Source organism: Lepidochelys kempii, chromosome 8 (genome assembly GCF_965140285.1).
Source record: "Lepidochelys kempii isolate rLepKem1 chromosome 8, rLepKem1.hap1, whole genome shotgun sequence".
NCBI classification, from domain to species: Eukaryota; Metazoa; Chordata; order Testudines; family Cheloniidae; genus Lepidochelys; species Lepidochelys kempii.
Window position 1 is genome coordinate 31,762,556 of NC_136387.1, and position 6,000 is coordinate 31,768,555.

Genomic DNA, 6,000 nt, shown 5'->3' on the forward strand with positions numbered 1-6,000 from the left:
TGACAAAGGATTCATCAGGAATCTATGTATTGCCATCCAGGGACACAACAGTGGTCTATCCAGTCTAGTGTCCTTTATTAGACAGCGCTGATATCAGGATTGATGACACTAGTGACTCCTAGAAGCCACAGATGATACTCTAATTGAGAGAAATCTCTTATCGTCCCTATCAAATTCAAAAAGCTATTTTCTTGAGGTTTTTTCTGGCTCATGAGGACTGGATGGCTCAGGAAACAGAGTGGCAGTATTCGCTCTTTTCACCATCTACTTGAACTCTAAGCCTCCCGTTTGAGACTTCGGTCTGACAGAGGGCTAGATATCTTGGCCATGTTCTGGGTCATGGTTGAAATTTAGAATGGAAAATAGAGATTAATCTGCCATTAACCATCAGCTGTGTGTGTTGCTCTAGGTCAATAGACATCCTGCTACTAATTGCAGCTTGTCTTGTTGTTCAGCTCAATTGTTTCCGCAGTTCACAATAATACAAGCTTGTTGGAAAGCAAATTCCACTCTCATTATAACCAATTAATTGTTGCCTTTTCCCAAATAGATTTCTACTAGATTTTTCTCAAAGCACTAAGTGGAGCTATTGTCCAGCTGGAGACCAAATGTCAAGCTATGAAAGAGAGCCAGATGTGTAGTGCACAAATAATTCTGCAGATCCGAGCACTTTCCTTATATTTTATGCCCATCCAGATAACATGTTTTTCTCTCACTCTTATTCATACTAGCCAAACTTATTTCTAAGTCTCAGGGAGCTGCTTCTGCTCCCATTGAAGGTATGGGAGTTTTGTCTTCGACTTCAGTGAGAGCAGAAAAGCAACCTGGTTTTTAAACTGACTTATGAAGAATTTTCCAAGGATTTCTGTTCAGGATGTGTTTTATCCTAAGGTGATGTGACCCTTTGATATCACATTTATGTGGATAGTCTGCTAGAATAGATGAATGAGGTATGTGAGGTAATATCTTTTATTGGATCAAAGTATGTTAGTCAGAAAGACAAGCTTTCGATCTTACACAGAGCTCTTCTTCAGGTCTGGGAAACTTTGTACATTTTTCTTGATCTTACATTTGGTAAGAATATATTTTACTAATCCCAAATTCTAGGCCACATTATATTTGCCAGTGTCACTCAGACAGATAGTGTGTTCACTGCATTGGATGAATGGTTTCATAGGTACTCATGCTGTGTATTTTTTTCTATTATTAATCATAAATAATAACATATTGACTGTGAGCTCAGCACTCTGAAAGACACAGACGGAAGACACAGTACTTGCCCCAAGGAGCTTTCAATTCATGTTGTAGTGTATGAGTTTGACCATCAGTATTGAATGACACATTTAAACAAGTGAAAAATGACTGTGATCAGCAACTTTAATCACCTTGTTCCTTTTGCATGTCACTGCTGTTCATTTTAAGGGTCTTTCTTCCACCCTTACTCAAGTTGCGTACAAACTTACTCTGTCCGTAACTCCTTTAAAATCAATTGGATTGCTGGGGATTTAGGTATTACTCCACTGTTCTCTGCTTTGTGTAGTCATTTTCACCAGTGGAAAGTGGGTGTAAAATGCCAGTAGTTTACACTAGTGTAGATGACTTTACTACAGGAGAATGGAATACCAAACTCAACATAAAGGATGGCAGAAATTGGTTCTCTCCATTTTACAATGTTACTGTGTTCCATATTCTCTAAAATTCTGGGATTGTGGGTAGTATTTAGCAGATTTATAGTGCAGTATTGTGACAGATATCTAGAAGATGTAGTCCCTTTGCTTTCTGTACACAATAGTTATATGCCTGGGTTCCCCTGTAGCTCATAAAAAGTTAATTATTTGACTCAAACACACTGTAATTGATGTGGGCTCAGCACAGAACTAGATTTTTAGTTCAGAGACGGCTTCATGTTAAACTTCTAAAATGTAGTCTGTTATGGGCCTAGAGAGTAGGGTGGGCAGTAAATATGGGTTGATGCTTTGAATTCCCTGTTTGCTTCTGATAATGAGTTTTGTAAGGCTGAGGGGTTCATTAAAAGCCAGAAGAGGACTGGATTCTGGCCGCTCCAGAAACTATTCCAGTAGCATACAGGGATCATAAAGGAGACAAAATGGGCTAGGGGAGAATCCCCTGGCAGAGGTGCAGCACAGGGCTGGCATCAGTAGCTCATTTTACTGCCTTGCAGTTGGCAGTATAAGGGGTATATTGGGATGGAGGGAGGTTGAGGTTTCGGAAAGAATTATTTCAGGGTGTGGTCCTCATTTAGTATGGGCTGTAATATTCCGTAAGGATTCTAGCACAGGGTGGTGGGTCGGTGTGTGGTTGGAGGGTTGTGTGTTGGTGGGATTGAAGCAGGTTCTTTTGGGAGTATTTAGATGGCTTGTTCCATGATGAAATCTACTTCTATGGTGGAGCCAGGGTGCCGGAATGGGGTGTTTGTGGCGCCATCATATTAAAAGTGCTGTTCCATTTTTTACCAGCTGTAAGGGTGAGCGACGGGAGGGAGGGGGTGAAAAAAGCTGGGGGCAGGGTCTTGGGGGACAGGTGCTGAGGGAGAGGGTCCTCAGGGAGAAGGGGAAGTGCGGGAGGTGGGGCCAAGGTTTGGGTGCCAGTGCCCCCCCACACACACTTTTGGGGTGCTTTTGGTGCTCCTGGGTGGAGCATCCTTGTTTGGTGAAGGTGGTTTTAAGTGCATCAAGGTGTGTATTCCAGACTTTCTTCTCAAAGCATTTTCTGTGGTATGTGAGTGTGGCTGTAGATAACAGATTTCTTGGTGTGTTTGGGGTAGTTACTAGATCTGTGTAGGTAGGTGTGGTGATCCATGGATTTCTTGTGTGTCTTTTTCTGTAGGGTTCCATTGTTGAAGCTCATGATGGTGTCCTGGTGCAGGAGTGTCTGAGCAAGAATTTGGTAGATGGATGGTGGTGGTTGAAGTTGTGGTGGAAACCTCTAAGGGAGTTTAGGTCATCTATCCAGAAAATGAAAATATCATCTATATATCTTAGGTATATGATTTGTTTCATGGTGCATTTGTCCAGAATGTTTCCTCAAGGTGGCCCATTGAAAGGTTATTATTTTCTGTTTAATTCTATGGGACTTGTCTTTAACTGTTAACTTGAGATCATTGACCAGAATATCTAGTATTACAATGCATAAATTAGAGGGTAATTTAGAAGTTAGCAAAACTCCAAAGTGAATTAAGCAGGGGGGTTACTCATTTAGCTCTGCACTGCTTTTACACATTATCAAAAAGGTTCCTTGAGTTGCAATTCTTTCTTTGGTGTCGTGATAAACATCACTGCTTTGGCTCTGTCACATTTTACTGCAGCATTTTCCAAAATTAAACAAGAAAACACATAATGTAATGATTGTGGGCTTGATTCTGGCCACTCCAGAAACTATTCCAGTAGCATACAGGGATCATAAAGGAGACAAAATGGGCTAGGGGAGAATCCCCTGGCAGAGGTGCAGCACAGGGCTGGCATCAGTAGCTTATGTTACTGCCTTGCAGTTGGAAGTATAAGGGGTATATTGGAATGGAGGAAGGTTGAGGCGATGTGATGGTGTGCTTGTAGGCTAGCTCTTGGCACTCTGGGAGTTCTGGACTTCAGAGCAGACCATATCTTACACGGAGGGGTGTTTCAGCTCTGACAGCAGCCCATAATCTGGATGACATACAGGTGGCACAAATCCTATGCCCCCTCTTCCTGGACTGCACCATCCTTACTGGGTGTCTCAGGAGATGCAGCACAGGTATCTAGCCATGGTTATAAAAATCTTCTGCCCATGAGTGAATGCTGCAAGTGCAACTGATCAAAAGGGAGTAAAAACCACCATTGAGTTAATACAGATCTAGGCTTCTTGAAATGAAGCTCAATGCTTTAATCGTATTAGGTTGTTAAATAATCTTGGGTTCAAGTAGATCACTATTAATCAGAGATTAAAATTTTACAGGGCATTTTCAGTGCTAAGTAATCTATTGATTTTCCTTAGGATGAATGATACAGTCAGAGACCACCCTCAGTGCATTCCTCCACTTGCTGCTGTATATACGCACCTTATTTATAGCCCTTCTTGCAAGCGGAGACTCTTTCAGAGGCAGATAATATAATTAAAAGGCAATATACTTAAAATCTGATGTGGAGGAGCTGAAAGTTAAGGTTGCTGGTCTTATTACAATTTAGGGTCAGTTTGCCCCTAAACAGAGCCTGCAATAACTTGAGATTAAAAAAAAATCACTACAGTAGTTTTCTGTACATCAGCAAAATGTAACTACAGTTTATTATAATGTACTTTATTTGATTGATAGCATAACTGGAGCTTGTAAGAAAGTGGTAGCAAATATATTGGTCTCCAGAATGTGATACTCATTTCACTCCTGTTATTTTCAGTGGGAAAACTGTGAAATAAAATGAGTAGTCATGTACAGCTTTACAGGAGAGAGGTCTGTAAAATGCACAGGATACTGAGATGAGAAGGGAGATTCACTGGTCCCATCTATGCTTTTCTTCGAACTGTTCCCTGAAGTGGTTATAAACATGGCCTAGGGTATTTAACATGATTATATATGAAATCATTGGCCCTCCCCTCCCCAGCTCATCCTTTGTATCCCCTAGAGAGGTGCCACTACACTTTGGGAAATGCTGTTCAGTAGGAATTGATCAAGATGAGTCTAGTAAAGTCCTGCAGAGAGAGTTCTAAAAAGCTACTAGCTGATGTGAAGGAAAGATAGGAAGAATAGTAAGAGGCCATCATGGTTCCATCAGGAGCTCTTTAGGTACCTGACAATCAAAAAGGAATCAGAGGAAAAAGTGGAAATATTGACCAATTTCTAAGGATGAATAAAAAAGAATAGCACAAGCATATAGAAGCAAAATCAGAAAGGCCACAGCACAAGATGAGTTAAATCTAGCAAGGGACATCAAAGGCAATAAGATGGCCTATAAATACATTAGGAGCAAGAGAAAGATGAAGGAAAGTGTAGATCCACTACTTAGTGAGGAAGGAGAGCTAATAACAGATGACATCTTCTGAGGTGTTTAATGTCTATTTTGTTTCAGTCTTCACTAAAAAGGAAAACTTTGCCCAGATCCTTAACGGTTGGTACTAACAACAAAGGGAAAGGTACACAAGCCAGAATAGCGAAAGCACAGGTTAAAGAATATTTAGATAAATTAGCTGTATTCAAGTAAACCAGGCCTGAGGAAATTCATCCCAGGGTAGTTAAGGCAGTAGCTAAAGCAATCTTGGAACCATTAGCAGCTATCTATGAGAACTCATGGAGGATGGGTGAGGACCCAGAGGACTAGAAAAGGGCAAACATAGTACCTATCTTTTAAAAGGGGAACAAAGAGGAGACGGGGATTTATATATGCCAGTCAGTCTAACTTTGATACCCAGGAAGATAATGGAACAAATCCATGTGTAAGTACCTAAAGGACAATAGGGTTCCTGGCCTGCCATGACCCCTCAGTGTGCCTTCCAGCCCTACATTTCAGTGATTATATGAGTGTCTGAAGGGAGTGGGGTTCTACAGGTTTTTTGGAACCATCACTTAGAATTCTTCTGCGACAATTTTAACAAAGGGCTCCCACAATTTTTTTCTCCTTTAGCCTGTGATAAATCCAGTTCTCAAAGGGTTGGGCCAGCACTATACAGCCAGGAGGTTGAAAGCAGAAGAGGTCTGCAGGGGAAGGAGTCTGCAGTCACTCCTTGGGAGAAGAGAGGCCTCTAGGAACAAGAAGGAAGTCCAGAGGGAGAGTATGCATTGGGATCCTGCCCTGGAGTAAGGAGCCTGGGTAAGAGTTTAGGAAGAGTGAAGTAGCCATGGTGAGTGGAGTGATCTCCAGTGGCAAACACAGAAACAGGCAACAGATGATAGAAAGGCTGCATAGGAAAGAGCCCAGGGAAACAACCACAAGGGCAAGGACTCAACAGAACTGAACTGCTGGTTATAGGGTCCCTGGGCTGGAATTTGGAGTTGCAGCTAGGCCTGGGTTTCCC